This window comes from Saccoglossus kowalevskii, chromosome 22 (genome assembly GCF_978046115.1).
Source record: "Saccoglossus kowalevskii chromosome 22, keSacKowa6.1, whole genome shotgun sequence".
NCBI lineage: Eukaryota > Metazoa > Hemichordata > Enteropneusta > Harrimaniidae > Saccoglossus > Saccoglossus kowalevskii.
Window position 1 is genome coordinate 15137055 of NC_140662.1, and position 17216 is coordinate 15154270.

At 36.3% G+C, this 17216-nt stretch overlaps 2 long non-coding RNA genes across 5 annotated transcripts; both read left to right on the forward strand.

Annotated features, from left to right (window-relative positions):
• Positions 1 to 3734, forward strand: LOC100371626 (uncharacterized). 3 transcript variants are annotated; one of them, XR_013421492.2, is made up of 3 exons: positions 1 to 156; positions 1561 to 1733; positions 3558 to 3734. It is a non-coding gene; the product is annotated as an uncharacterized LOC100371626 (long non-coding RNA). The 3 variants fall into 3 exon arrangements; XR_438423.3 differs by having other exon boundaries at positions 19 to 156; positions 1556 to 1733; XR_014928171.1 differs by having other exon boundaries at positions 68 to 156; positions 1535 to 1733.
• A 10387-nt stretch (positions 3735 to 14121) lies between these two features.
• Positions 14122 to 16402, forward strand: LOC146729036 (uncharacterized). 2 transcript variants are annotated; one of them, XR_014928241.1, is made up of 3 exons: positions 14122 to 14211; positions 14973 to 15139; positions 16087 to 16402. It is a non-coding gene; the product is annotated as an uncharacterized LOC146729036 (long non-coding RNA). The 2 variants fall into 2 exon arrangements; XR_014928242.1 differs by lacking the exon at positions 14122 to 14211 and adding an exon at positions 14756 to 14795.
• Positions 16403 to 17216: the final 814 nt, after the last annotated feature.

The window sequence follows — 17216 nt, forward strand, 5'->3', positions numbered from 1 at the left end:
ACCTCTAAACAAGAAGTGAACCGAGCCATGCTCCGCCTATCATTAAAACCGAGACACGTCATTCGCTTGCATGCATAATTAATATCAAGGGAAACTATAAGGGTTACTTTGCTATCCCACGGTACTGAGTGGTAACAAATAGACTTAATAGAACAGGTAAGCAGTCAATATTTTTGTTCCTAGATATTAATTGTTGTTCAGTCAATGTGTGTTCGCTCGCCTCTAATTTATTCAGCATTATTTGCAATATTAGAGGAGGTTATTATCACTTAAAAAATCGCATGACTGTGATTGATACTCACAATACACCCATATGGCATTGTAAATAATCATCAAAGTGTTTGTTTTTTTGGTATTCACAGTTTTCGAACATTTACAATTTTGATTTTGTCCTTTATGCCTGTTTTCCAGAAGTTAGATTTAATATGTGTGTAACAATAATAAAACAATATTCTGGACCTTCGAATAATCGCGTGTAGTTTTACAATATAACCATGGTCACATGCACTGGCTTCAACAATCATGCCTCCACACAAAGCCTAGTTATGTTGATGGCATGTCATCAAAGTGCGAAAGTCGGGAATGTATTGTTCACTTTACAAAAATGGTGTAAATACTTTTAATACAAATTATGTATAAAATAAACTGTATAAAATAAAACTAAAAAAAAAAACTAAAAAAATACAGAGAGATTTAATTCGAACATATCTTAAAATAGTATAGTAGAGATTACTGACAATCCCTAGAATAACAGAAGGCATCACAATTTTTTTTTTTCAAAATAAACTGGTTGTGATATTTCATTTATTTAAAGTATGGAGACATGATATTTTTTTATTTTTTTATTGAACGTCCAGTCTTCAGCCTGCTTCATCATTGGGTGAATTAATGTTTCCACCTCATGCACACTCGTGAGAGTGGGGGGGGGGGGGTGTTGTCCAAGATTAACATCAACTACGCTTATTAGGGTCAGGGACCTGAACATGATAGCTACACATATATGTGAAATAATGTCGAGTAAATAATTTATAAATTTTAACATAGGTGGGTGTTGTGAGCTGAATTGTTCGATTTAACATGGGATGAATGAAATGAAATTGAGGGATAATATTAGGCCTAGCAAATATACTACTCGTTATTTTTTTCGAAAATATGGCGATATTTTATCTGTTTTTTCGAATGTATACAGACATGTTTTGTTAAGCATTCTATCATCTCACATTTCTCTGAATAAAATCGGCACAATCATAATCATAAAATTCAGAAAACTAATCAAATATTAGCTGTCTAAAAATAAATATTCACATTTACCTTGAGATGGCTATAAAAGACTTCTGTTTGTTAAAGGAAGTAAAACGTATAAGTTGTTACTTCTATACTTGAACCCAGAACACGATTCCATTTTAGAGATTAGGCACTGATTTATCAAATTGTACATATGTGAGTTGTATATGTTCAGTGTTTCTACTTGTTCCAGTGTAAAAGCGAGCCATTTTGTATATCATATATTTATTATGTCTTTATTCCCATACATGTCTCATTATAAAAACGAAAGCAAAGACCAAACACCACTGTTCGTTTATCGCTGTTATTCACACATCGTGCCAGTGGCTGTACAATATGAAGAAACTAGTGTTGCTTCTTTCCGTGTTACTCATTGTGACCATGTTCATTGATGGTGGTAGTGGTTGGTTTTGGGGAAGACAAATACCAGTAGATGTTGGCGACCCCATGTGAGTAATTGTAGTTTTGTATGTCAAACAAAATTGATATAATCAAAAACCAAGATGACTCTGATATGAGCGAGTAATAAGAGATCCCCTCCCCATTGCAGCATTTGCCAGACTTAGTTATATTTCTGATCACTGAATGTAGTCCTGTAAACTTCAATTACAGTCAAATAACCTAATTTGAATATTTATGTGAATAAATGATTCGAAAACATCATGTAATATATCAGATGAAAGAATTTTGGAGAATTTAAATTTGAAATACAATCATAAATCGGAATAACAAGGTTTGATGTTGTTAAATTTATTTTATAAATTATTCAAAATTGAAAGTTGGCAACACTGATATTAGCATTGTAAATACAGAACGGGGAAATTTGTTTTGTGAGAATTGGCTCTCAAAATAAGTCGCATGATATAAAAAAGATTAATATAATATTCAGGTATACAATTTCAGAGTGAAAAACATTTAATGTAGAATTCAAAGTTGAAATAATTCTATGGATTGGTAGAAACACTTTGTGACGTGCTGTTATATTAGTTATAACAATATTGATTGGTTTCCAAATTGTTCATGCCTGTACTGGCACTACATGGCAAATATATTTATATACGTATTAAAATGTGGTTATTTATAGATAAACTCCTAACTAATGCAACACATCAGAAACATCGGCAATTTTATGTCCAAACTATATGGAGAATCCTTCATATGATACCACAGAGTCTAGCCAAACTGTAATGTTTAGTCTCTTAGACTGTGAATAAATACGGAGGCATATACTACATTGCTAAATAGACTGGGCAGATTATGCGTAATGTTCACTGCGACTTACCTTCATAAAGTAATGCCCAGTATCACTTACAATGGCACACTGTCTGTGAACGACATATATAAATTTAAACGGTATTTAAGTAGCCAGTGTATAAAATACAAATTATGATGAAAAATACGGTATGAAATAAATAATAATTGTCGATAAACAACTCAAAAAAATGCAGAGAGATTTAGTTCGAATATATTTGGAAAAAATACTAATTGACAGATTAATAGCAAATCAATGATTGGGTCGTAATGAGAATAATACGACAGAAATAATATTCCAGGCTGCCACTAGTAAGGGTTCTTAGTACAGGAACAGTTTTTGTTAAAGTGCATAATGATTTAATGATGTTTATATATGACCGCAAAATTTCAATTTTTTTAGAGAGCTAGATTTTATAATGTTGATATTAATAATTATATCGTTACTGATATCTTGGTTGGATGGTTGGTCAAAGTAGTTTTGGTAGCACCGATGTTTTTCACTCATGGTTTAGATCTTACTCAAGCCATTATTTTATTTCTATGTCTATTCTCGACACCTTCCCACTCATAATTAATTAGTCGATATGATATTTCATTTTTATTTTATTATGTGTATGTATGTTTATATGCACATTGTAGGACAATCTAGGGATAGCATATTCCTGAGTTACCACATTAATGTTAAACTTTAAATGCAGTATTTGTGTTGACGAATATTGAAACACTGGGTGAATATTTATAAAAAAAACTATATTGAATATCGTCTGTACCACAATAATTAAGAATTCCTTGCCAAAAAATTTAATTCGACTAATAAATTATTTGAAGCTATGCCTCATGTAAATGTAGTATGTGTATGCATACAATATAATCACATAACAATACACTTTACAGTTGTGCACAATTGATAGTGGGATTCTTTTTATAAGATGGAAAAGAAGTAATCTGTAGAATGTTTGAGATTTGATAGTACATACAAATAAATTCCGTCACTAATAATATTTTTGTTTGTTTTTCAGTGATGAAACACAAGATGAAGTTGGAGGTGGAAGCCAGGATGATACCATGTCACCCTTTGGCAAAATGTTGAAACGATAACAATATTCATGTCGTCCTACATGTCACGTCAATTCTGTTTAGATGTTAGATTGTTATACCAATAAAGCCTTGCTTTATTTTCTGCATACTGTCACAAACATGCACAAACTTCTGTTGTTATTACCTTAAGTCATAGTGGTAGAACTAGTAATACAAAGTATATGCAGACGATAAACTATTCCACAAATACTTTCAACGAAGGAATTACGAAATTAAATAGAGCATTGAGATTCGGTGAAGTACATTAAACAATTCTTCTTCGGTGATACCCACTACGTTATGCGAGTTCAAGTACTATTTTCTAAATACATGTTGCAAAATACGCTCATCCTACTCGTGTCCACGCGTGGATATCAAATCTGTTAAAAGTTTTCACTCACTTCATGTAAACTAATGGCACATATACAAAATTTAAGACACACCAGATGATTAACAGTTACTGATGTTTCATAACTTATACCATGCTTATTACATCATAGGTGTCACAATATTCGATGCACTGAACTGGTCATGCATCAACTGAGGAATATATTGTTTTGGAATATATTATTCACCTGAAGTAAATAAGATGGGGACTTAGAAAACAAGTTACAATAAAAAATACGTCTGCCGATTATCAATATCAATTGCTGATATACAACGCAGAGAGATTTAGTTGCAATGCGTGTGTTGACGAATATCGAAACAATAGGCGAATATTTATAATAATGTATTGCATTATCATTGTCACAGTGTAAGGTCTGCTTATTGCTATTGAGAAGAGCACCCACAGAACTCACAGTGGACATGGGGTTCTTTCAATAGTGCAGGAAATGAAATACACATACAACAAAATATGAAGTTCAAGATCCTTCCTTTAATACCTCTCAAAATAATTACAAGAACCAAAACACAGAAAAATACAATGAATAAATTCACTAAAATAAGGGATTGATTAGGGAGGTGTGCATTGGTGATAACTCACAGTTCCAGGATGCAGACATGGATGACAGTTAATGGCTTCTGCAACACAATGACGAAGAAATACAGGAGTCTTGCTTGCAGAGGAACGCGGTTATTCTGGGGGCACCACTGAAAGCAGGAGATCGCAGATCAGTTGATAGAAGTCTCACAGAATGGTGATTGTAGCCTGTATCACTTGTTTCACAATATCGCAGCAACAACACAAAGGGTACTCAGTTGAAATGATCAACCACAACTGTCCTCAGTCTAGCCTATTTATATGCATGAATGGCCCAGATTCAGGTACACCACCTGGGTTTGCACATGAGTCAATCAGAATGTGGTCTTGCCAGCAGCTGTCGTAGGCAAGTCAGTAGATCGTACACATTCTTTGTTATGCAAATCATAACCACACCTGGTAGATTCCAATTGTCTTTCCTGAGTTGAAAACAAGTATGACCTGTCAATCACCTTTATTACAGTTATGACACGGCAACGCACACCGTTTCCTTCCATGATTCCATACACTCTGCTATTCAATGAGGTAATATGACAAAAACATAGAATAAAGGATGCTGACAGTCTTTATATCACTAGAAACATGATATGAGAAGGTTAAACCCTGATGGCTGAACCTGAGACGAAACCATTCAGATGCATATAATAGCCTGCTGGTGGAATGTTTTACAACCATGGAATTAAGAATATAATAGTAATTAACTTGAACATGAATTCTCCTCACCGAAATCAAAACTTTATAGTTTAGATGTATATGCACACAATATTAGGTGCCACAACCCGACCTCGTCTCATCTGCATCATGTAAATATTTTTTTCTCGGTATTTATATGTTGCATTTTTCAAAGCTTCCAAGTAATCAGGCAGACCGATCTTATCACAATAATTATTCCGCAAGGGAACATTTGGGTCTTTCAGGCAGAACTATGTTCATAACATAGTAGCTATCAGAGACTATCTACAGTCCTCAGGCCTAATGTGTGTCGCATACGACTTATGTACCACTTCTGTGTCACTGAGAATGTTCTAGAACCGTACTGTGTCTGGGTGGAATATTCTAGATTTTGTTTAGAAACTGGTTGAATAGGTAATAGAACACTGTAGGAGGCAATATAAGGTAATGGAACATTCTAGAAATTGGTAGTAAGTTCCAGACTCATTATGTATGCTGATGTAATGGTATATTTATAGACAGTGTGGGTATATATAGGGGAGTTGTTCAGAGTTCAGATCGGACATCTCGTTGAATTGTATTGGAGTTTAAGTATCTAGTTATATGAGTAGTGGAGTTTTACCGCGTTATTGTACTTGATGTTTGCAGAGTATAATAATACCAGTACCATTTGAAACCTCATCTGTTGGCTCCGTGTTTGTATTTTATCATCGCCGCCAGGGAAGTCTTTCTGTTACTGTTGCCATTTTGGTATTTGAACCATCACACCTGTACTATACCAATTACGGTAATATTACGTTGCGTGTGACATCTGGGGGCTCGTCCGGGAACAGTGAAGACATATAGAAGACAACATGGCCAGCGAGATGAAAGATATGTCGAAACAAGAGTTGATGGAATGGGCGGATGAACTGGGAATGACTGGAGAAGACAAAAGGAAATTTATTTTGGAGCAATTGAGTTCTCAGCAGGCTGACAGACAAGCGGCGAGGGAAGAGAGAAAGGCAAAAATGGAAATAGAAGTAGAGGTGAGGAAAATGGAGATTGAGGAAAGAAAGGAAACGTTACTGCTGGAAGCGGAAGCAGAACAGCGAGAAAAGGAAAGGGAAGCAGAGGTAAGGAAAATTGAGATTGAGGAAAGAAAGGAAAAGTTACAACTGGAAGCGGAAGCAGAACAGCGAAAAAAGGAAAGAGAATTTGAGTTGAGGAGATTAGAGCTTCAAGCAGCAATGCCGGGGTTCCAACAGGCTGATTTTGGCGGTCAACGAAATGTGGTCAGTGATGCACAGTCACCAAAGTTGCCTGCATTTGTTGATGGTAAGGACGAACTTGATAGTTATTTATTGCGGTTTGAGAGGTTTGCAATGAATGCGAGTTGGCATAGAGATGGATGGGCCACAAAATTGAGTGCGCTGTTGACTGGTAGAGCACTGGAAGTATATTCCAGGATGTCCGACATTGATGCAGTTGACTACGATCGTGTGAAGGTGCCGCTATTGACAAGATACAATTTCACAGAGGATGGGTACAGGAAGCGATTCCGTGAAATTAAACCTGAAAGTTCCGAGAGTCCTGACCAGTTAATTGTGCGGCTTAAGAATTATTTTGCTAAATGGGTTGAGTTGTCAGGCACTACAGCAAGATATGATGGTGTTACCGACTTGATGGTGAAGGAGCAGTTTATTGGTGCCTGTACAAGAGATCTTGCAGTTTATCTTAAAGAAAGAGCACCCAAAGATTTAGATGAGTTGGCAGTAATAGCAAAGCAGTATCTAGTGGCATGTGGTCGACAGTTATCCACGAAGGACCAGGTGAAGCGTAACGATAATAAGACTGCCATTAGAAATACTGATGTGGGACAGGGTAGTAGTATCCAGTGTTATGTATGTCAGGGTGTTGGTCATCAAGCAGCACAATGTCCATCCCACATTACTGATGTCAACCATGACAAAGGTAAACAGTACCCTCAGTGTGGTGACATAGGACATGTGGCTAAGTTCTGCCGTAGTGGACAACACAAGGGTCAAGAAAGAAAGAGTGTCAAACCCAGCACTACTACTGGTGCAGCTGCAGTGGTTAAAGAGGAGTCTAATATCAGTGCTAGCTGTGCTGTTCAAATTGACAGTGATGTGCCTAAAACGATTGAGAAGTTGTTAGCATCGGGGGAGCAGTTAAAGGTTGTGAATGGTGCGTGTATGGAACGGAGTGGCGTTGTAGAGGACAGGACTTTGCCTGTGGGTCAAGGGAAGGTTGGTGACACAGTTGCGACCATGTTGAGAGACACTGGGTGTAATGGTATTATAGTCAAGAAGAGCTTGGTACCAGATGACCAGTATACAAAAAAGATGGGTCATATATTGATGATTGATCGTACTGTAAGAAGGGTTCCAGTCGCCATTGTGGAAAGTGATACGCCATATTTGAGAGGCATGGTTAAAGCATTATGTGTGCAGGACCCAATCTATGAGTTAATTGTTGGGAATGTGCCCGGAGCAAGACCACCAGATGACCCGGATCCAGTGTGGAATGTGAGTGGAGCAGTAACAACCAGAGCGCAAGTGAGGTGAAGCCGCTCAAAGTGTGTGATGTAAAGACTGGAGCACATGTAACAAAAGACAAATTAATCGAGATGCAGCAAGCAGACACATCGTTGAAGAAATATTATAATATGAGAGAACCAGAAGTGAGAGGGCACCATACAACCGAGTTCCAGGTATATGGAGGCTTGCTATATCGTGTGTTTCAGGATCGTTCAGTTCCAGGAGGCAAGATGGTACGTCAAGTGGTTGTGCCGAAACTGTTGAGGACTCGTGATATGGAGATTGCCCATGATTCAATATTTGGTGGACACATGGGGATAAAGAAGACAGAAGACCAGATTGTGACTAGCTTTTATTGGCCTGGGCTACATCAAGATGTTACCAGCTTTTGTAGGTCGTGTGATGTGTGCCAGAGGACTGTATCAAAGGGATCAGTTGTGAAGGCCCCTTTAGGTAAGATGCCTTTAATTGATATGCCATTCAAGCATGTGGCTATAGATTTGGTTGGACCAATTACGCCAGCCAGTGACAGAGGTCATCGATACATCTTAACTATGGTGGACTATGCTACACGGTATCCAGAGGCAGTTCCACTTAAAAATATAGATACGGAGACTGTAGCCGAGGCGTTGATTGACTTTTATAGCCGATTGGGGGTTCCAGAAGAAGTACTAAGTGACATGGGGACTCAGTTTGTGTCAGAATGTATGCAAGAAGTATCAAGATTGCTCAGCATTAAGAGACTGATGTCTACGCCTATCACCGCATTTGTAATGGACTGGTGGAAAAGTTTAATGGTACTTTGAAAAAGATGTTAAAGCGGTTGTGCCATGAACAACCAAGGCAATGGCATTGGTATATTAGTGCTTTACTCTTCGCATATAGAGAGGTACCACAGGAGTCAACTGGTTTTTCCCCATTTGAGCTATTATATGGTCGAACGGTTAGAGGCCCAATGAAGATCCTTAAAGGGTTATGGACCAAAGAAAGCGATACTCCTGAGATAGTTAATAGTTACCAGTATGTGTTTGAGTTGAGAGATCGGTTAGAACAGACTTTAGAGATTGCTCGAGAGGAATTACAAAAGGCACAGAACCGATACAAGTGTTACTATGATCGTAAAACGAAGAAGCGAGTGCTTAAGGAAGGAGATAAGGTGTTAATTTTGCTGCCAACTGACAACAACTAGCTATTGATGCAGTGGAAGGGTCCTTATGTGGTGGAGCATGTAATAGGCGAAAACGATTATCGAGTGAGGGTAGGTGACAAAGTGAAGACATATCATGTAAAGTTGTATGTTGAGCGGGAGGCGTTACCTCAACCAGATGGAAGTGAGACAAGTTACTCACCAAATACGGCCATAGACTTGATGAATACTGTGCGCGCAGCTACAGCGGGTGCAACGAGTCAGATGAAGAGAATGCTGTAGACGAAGATGATCTTCTAGAGTTAGGAACTTGTAAACCAAAGGAGTCAGGTAAAGATGTTCAAATTGGTACAGACCTGACAGAACACCAGAGAAAAGAACTGGTGGGTTTAGTCAATACTTATAAGGTGTTTACTGACTTGCCAGGAAAGACCAAGATAATCAGATTGACCTGACAAATGATACACCAATACGATCTAAGCCATACTCACTACCATATGCAATAAGGGAGAACCTTAGGCAAGATATTGAAGATATGTTAAAAATGGGAGTAATCAGGAAGTCTACATCACCCTATGCGTCACTGGTGGTGATTGTAAAGAAGAAAGATGGATCGAATCGCATATGTGTAGACTATAGGAAATTAAATAAGGTCACTGTAACCGACCCTGAGCCAATGGTAACAACAGGGGACATATTTCAGAGGCTACATAATAGTAATTCCTGTTAAAAATTGATTTAAGTAAGGGTAATTTGCAGATACCAGTAGCTGAAGAAGATATACCAAAGACAGCATTTGTTACTCCCGATGGAACTTATGAATTTTTAAGGATGCCATTTGGAATGAAGTATTCGGGATTACTCTGGTGCGGGGAATCAGGAAATTATTGTCAGGTATGGAGGGGGTTGGAAGCTATATAGATGACCTGATAGTTTATTCAAGCTGCTGGGATGAGCATGTTCAAGTATTATCTGAGTTGTTACGAAGACTAAGGGCAGCGGACATAACAGCTAGACCATCCAAGTGTGTTCTGGGTGCAATGTCAGTAGAATTCCTGGGTCATGAAATTGGACACAATTGCGTGAGTTCGAGTCACGACAACATGGACAAAATTCGAGAAGCGCAAAGACCAGCGACCAAGAAAGGTGTCTGATCATTCTTTGGGCTGGTCAATTACTACAGAGACCACATCCCCTTATTCACAACTATTGCAGCACCCCTGAGTGATCTACTAAGGAAAGGACAATCCAACAAAGTTGTATGGGGAGATGCCCAGGAGAAAGCATATAAAACTTTGCGGGAATACTTATTGGGCAAACCAATTTTGAAGTTGCCAGACCCACAAAAACCATTTGTGTTGCGGACGAACGCGTCTCAGGTAGGAATTGAAGCAGTACTTATGCAGAATCATGGTGAGAAGCTTCATCCAGTTGCTTATGCAAGTAAGAAGTTATCCGATGCAGAAAAGAAATATTCAACTGTAGAAAGGGAATGTTTAGCCATTGTATGGGGCGTGAATAAATTTCGCCTATATTTAGCCGGTGTGGAGTTCATTTTGCAGACGGATCATAAACCATTGTCTTACCTGGATAAAGCCAAGTTTGCAAATGACCGAGTGATGAGATGGGCGATGACTCTGCAAGGATATAATTATCGTGTTGAGGATATTCCTGGACGGGACAATATGGTAGCGGACTACCTGAGTAGATTGATGGACTGAGGAACTTTTGAACAGTATAGTAGAATGTTATTCGTTTATGACTGTATTTCATATTTTATTATATTCTACTGTATGTGATTTTCGAATTTATTCGGAGCTTTATTCAGTTCGATTTGATATGTTGTATTGTTGTTTTATTTGAAATTGTTATCGTATTCGTATTATTGACGTCGTTGCTAGTCATGTAATATTATATGTTATAATATTCTTGAGAGGGGAGGCATGTCGTATACGACTTATGTACCACTTCCGTGTCACTGAGAATGTTCTAGAACCGTACTGTGTCTGGGTGGAATATTCTAGATTTTGTTTAGGAACTGGTTGAATAGGTAATAGAACACTGTAGGAGGCAATAGAAGGTAATGGAACATTCTAGAAATTGGTAGTAAGTTCCAGACTCATTATGTATGCTGATGTAATGGTCTATTTACAGACAGTAATAGTAGTTTATAAATAAATAAACGCTGCTCGGACTGATAAGTATGATATATTGAAGATAATATTTGGTAATCGTAGTCCTAAATAACTATTAAAAATAGCTAGACGTTTCGAGCAATGGCTCTTTATCGATAGCATAGAAGCAAGTGTGATAATGTACAGGTAGAACATAGGAACGTAAGAACGCGCATGAACTATAAGTTAGAATCACAAAAAATTCCACAATAGAACAAATAACGCGCCTTAGGTAGTGAGCTCAACAAATGAGTTGAACTGTTTGTTAATACCATGGGGTTCTTTAGTTCCAAGGCGGAATATAGTTTCCTCCTCTACACGCCTGAGCTGATTTTCGTTGCCATTGACAACACATACACCAGAAATAGACATATCTGTAATATTATGTCCACTAGAATTAAAATGAAGTGAAACCGGATAATAACGATTTTTTCTGTCTAGTTTGCCGTAGATGCTCAGCAAACCGATCACCCAGTCGACGAACTGTAGAACCAATATAAAGTTTCCCGCATCTAATACATGAAATGCAATATACAACATTCATAGTGATACAACTGAACGGATATTTGACCTCAACATCTCCCTTGGGACCAAATTCACGATTAGTGTCTGTAATAAAAGGACAAGTATTACACCTAGGACGATTACACGGGACAGAACCATATTTCTCAGGGTCTCCTGTTTCACCCGTATGCACCAATAACCTCCTTAAATTAGTGTCACGGCGCCAGGCAGTAGTAGGCATTAGTGGAAACGTAGAACTTGTCTCCTCACTGGTCTGTAAAATGTGAAAATGTTTGTACATAATGTTTTTAATCCTGACATTTAAAGGGTGGTACGTAAGTGCCAAAATTACACGATCCTGATTGTCACGGGAAACCGTAGAACCAATACAATCAGTTCTTGACATTGACACAACCTTGGCCAATGCTTTCCCAGTGACATTACGAGGATAACCCCGTTTTCTGAAATAATCACATAAAATCCTCGCCTGGTTACGGAAATCAGTTCTATTTGTTCTATTGTGGAATTTTTTGTGATTCTAACTTATAGTTCATGCGCGTTCTTACGTTCCAATGTTCTACCTGTACGTTATCACACTTGCTTCTATGCTATCGATAAAGAGCCATTGCTCGAAACGTCTAGCTATTTTTAATAGTTATTTAGGACTACGATTACCAAATATTATCTTCAATATTTACAGACAGGGTGGGTATATATAGGGGAGTTGTTCAGCACTGAGTTCAGATCGGAGATCTCGTTGAATTGTATTGGAGTTTAAGTATCTAGTTATTGGAGTAGTGGAGTTTTACCGCGTTATTGTACTTGATGTTTGCAGAGTATAATAATACCAGTACCAGTTGAAACCTCATCTGTTGGTTCCGTGTTCGTATTTTATCATCGCCGCCAGGGAAGTCTTTCTGTTACTGTTGCCATTTTGGTATTTGAACCATCACACCTGTACTATACCAATTACGGTAACATTAAGTTGCGTGTGACAATGTGGTTAGTATACCAAATCGGCGTTTGCACGAAATGCCTCAAGTTATGTATTTGGGCGACAGAGAACTTACAGGAAACGTGTCAGTAGCAAAGTAATATTCAAGACACGTGACATCTTAAGCTGGCACTGATTATGGCAACTTTCAAGGGAGGAATAATAATAATACACTTTCATATTCAACCAATAGAAATCCGTGTTACATTTGCGTATCTCATGATAATGTGACCCAATTTATTAACAGGTTCAAAAATATTTCCTGTGAATTTGTTTCAATGTTATTTTTAACTGTCAGTCAATGTGCGCTTGTATCCTGCATTATTTCCAACTTACTATATTAGACAGAGTTAATATCACATAACTCAGTTCAAAATACGGCAATATGGCATTGTAAATATTATTCAGTATTTAAGACATTAACATTTATCCTTGAATGGGTTTCAGTAATTAGTTGTAATATAGGTATACAAATAATAAAACAATATTCTTGAGATTTGATTAATTACCATTAGTTTTGCCATATGCTCGCCAGAACAGGCTCCAACATTTTTTACACTAATGTATTTAAACACACGGCGAATTATGTTGATGACAACTTGTGAAATTCGTAAATGCATTGTTCACCTTAAGAAGACAGTGTAGATAGTTAAAATACAAATTATGATGAAATATTACTGTTCAGGAAAAATATTGATATACTTCCCAAAAAGCAACAGAGAGATTTATTTCAGACGAATATTCAAATAGTAAATTGCAGATACCTTTTGATCTCTCAAATACAAGAAAATCGATAGCCAGCATTAGGCCTCGCAAAAAACGAAATGGTCAATTTTGTTTTGAAAGTTTCATTTGTTGTGATTTATGCATACGTTCAATCTATTCGTCAACAGAGGGCGATCATCAGTAGTATTACAAAGTGGCGAAAAAGGTAGGCTTGCACATATTTTGGTGGTGTGCAGGTGTAAATTTTTGTTGTTAGACCTCAGGTCAACTCGTGATAAATCTCACAAAAAACGACAGTCACGGGCCACAGAATAAAATCGGTGAAATCAATGAATAAGCATAAGTTTATGTGGTAATAATTTCACGAGGTTAACTTCTAAATCCAATGAATTTAGCCAAACAAAATCACAATCTTGCCCTGAATACAGAATATGTCATTAACTTGTCGAACTGTGAGTCGATGGCATACAACTTCACATATTCTTCATCTACCGAATGTTGTGAATATAACTAATTCATTGGTCAGAATATAGCACCTTGGCATATTCACGAGTAAATTAAGTCACTCTGTACGTTAGATCTCCCTCAGCTATCGAGGGTATTGCAATCCATGCGTCACTGACGACATATCATCTCTCGTATGCCCAACGAGAATATCTGGATACAATCGCGTTTAAGAATGGAAAACATTGTTTTACACATCTTCATGGCAGATATTATGAGTGGACTACGCATTCATAATCAACCAATAGCAAGCCGTGTTACATACAAGGGATTTGCTATTATGGACTATCTTAGGGTAAATAAATTACACGTTCCACGTGTTAATAAATCATTTCGATATAACGCGTTGACAGGTAAGCAATATAACTTATTTGCAGTAGATTTGTTTCTAGGTGATAAAGATAAAAATGTGAATTTGCTCTTCTTTAGTGTTGTTTGCAATTTACCATTTGCAGACTTGATTTGTATTATAGCGTTTGTGTGTATTCCGAACATATGGTGTACAAAATTCACCTGAACTGGTTCCAGTATTTTAGCACATCAACAACTTGGTAACGTTAGAAATATATTATGCCTTGAAGCAGGTCAGGTATAGACTTAAAAACAAAAATAACGACAACAACATCCATTCAAAATCAATAATATTTGCCGTTAAACAACACAGAGAGACCTATTTTAGATGTATCTAAAAATAGTATGTAAGTCAACTGATAATCTCCAAATTACAAAAGGCCTCGGGAAATACTGCTACTGTACAGATGGTTTTGTTTGCTGAAATATTGGAATATTTTATTACTAGTTTGATCCTTTAGTCAACTGACGGCGCTCTTTAGTTGTTGATTAAGTGGAAAAATATATCCTTTATTTGATGGTGTGAACGTTAGGACGACATTTTTTGTTCGGCTCGGGTCAAATCGTCACAAATTGACAAACATCGGTAATAAATCTGTACCAAACAAACATATTTTCGTTGAAACATACATATGTCCGATAAGAAAAATCAATACGAATGTAGAAGCATTAGCTAGCTGTTTGTTCTCAAAGTAAAAAGAGCCAACACATTAATGTAATGTTAATTATATATTCTTTCGTGTACATTTATCATTTTATTCAGGAAAGCAGGGAGACAAAATCACTCTATCATTGCAATTGTTTTTCCTACATCGTACTATTTTCCAATATGAAGAAACTCGTGCTGCTTCTGATCATGTTACTTTTTGTGACTTTGTTTATTGATGATGGTGATTGTAGGAGAAGACGACGAAGACCATTAAATTTCCCGTAAGTAAATGGCTCCCCGTGTTATTCCTGTTTGACTTAAATCCATAAGAAAATCAGGTTCGCTGATACGATTTCAATTGAAAAACAATAGTTTACTAAATTAATGTGACCAATTCTCAATATTCTAACAGCAACCGATTATCTTAGTCCAAAAATAGCATGACCTCTGTATTATTCCTACCAGAGAGGTGATATTTTGTAATATCAATGGATTATAATTCACATGAATATGATATGAATAGTACGTCACAGTACAGACTAACAACATAACGTCCTGGAAATAACTAACCAAACTAATTATGCAAACAAATATATATAATATGATAAAACCATTCACATAAAACAGTACAATTTCCTGTATAAGTGCAGAGATAATATGTTGAGAATATTACAGAACGACATGGATTCGCCCTGGTATCTGTGAATATGGTACTGTAAAATTACAGGCGTATTATAGTATGCTTAATATTTTCGTTCAGAATTATATTATTTATGTTGCTATAACGTCAGAGATTCGAATTGCCGTGTCTGTCAAGGTTGCATTATGAAATTTGGTAAAACAAGAAAACAACCGATAGTTACAAGAAAATTCCGTAATATATTTCGAAAAACTTGTATAAAAATTTATTTTATATGCATACTCAATAATAATTTCCACAATTACAGTCTACACAATATTACAGAAAAATAGCAATGTTCTCTATATTTTTGCATTTTATTTGTCTTGAATTATGATTGAATGAAGTTGAATGAAATTACAAACTATGTATTGTATTCTACAACCCATGTATGAACAATAACTTATATATATATGATTGTACTTGAAATATTGTAAAACGATATTATTTTTATTTCACGGAAAATGACCTAGTAATCAGTGGTCTTTATGTAATAATTGATAGTACACACAAAATATAAGCAACAACTAATAATACATTCTTTTTCAGTTATGAGATATGTGATCCTCAAAATTACATCCAAGTGTTCTCTGAACTCTGGCAGTGGACAGCAATGGATGGCAAAGTTGTACAGTAAATATATGCAGATTCAATCTGCTTATGAAAACAACACTGACCTGCATAGATTGACGCGATGTTGGGTTGAAGCCTGTACAGGGTTCAACAATTGAGGGCGCTTCCCCAATATCTGATCATATAAAATACATTGAGTCTGCTACTTTGTAAGGATCAGCATACATTATATTTTGTTAAAAAAATGTTACATAAAAGATAAATAAAAAGGAATAAAGAAGAGTAAATAAAATATGGTACAAGTTCATGGTCTCACACTCCGATTTCAAAAAAATTATGATCAGTGGAAACATTTTAGGAGGTGCTGTCATATTTTGATTGCCCATGTTTGGATTGACGCTATAGGGCAAATATATTTATATGTGTATTTTATCATAGTACAAGCTAAGCTGTTAAAAATTTTGATGAATTTAAATTGTTTCCTTATTTGTATAATATCCATACTGGAAAGATGTCAGATGCATCTGAATAAGTGACAAAGAAAAAATCGTTATTAGAGAGAATTTTTTTATGGTAATCTATTGAGCAAAAAATGCTCATATTGTCAGACGTATGTTCCTCGTTACATATGCAACGTGATTGAATCCTGGAATTGAATGTAGTCAGTTTTATACAAATTATACAACAAAAATGATCAATAATCAGGCCATTATGGACGATAATATACACGATTTTACAAATCCATTCTTATTGACCAGTAAAGAAATTATATTGTGTTAATACACGCAATTAATGTGAATAATTATAGAACAAATATCACTAATCCCAAACTGTGGTAAAACCTGCTTCTCTCAAATCTAGTGTATAATGCATATTTAAAAAATACTTGGCGCTTATTTATTGTTAAAACTAAATAATTGAAAGAATAATAGCAAATTAATGACTGGGTTGTGAAATCTTTAAAAATCATCTTCCAATAAAGTTGCAGATCGATTTATTCATTCGGCATAATCTATCTACATGCACAGCTCTTTCAAGTTTGAGCCCCAAAAAAATGATTAGTCACGTGGTTTGGCCGTCATTTTGTATTTTTAACAAAAATGACA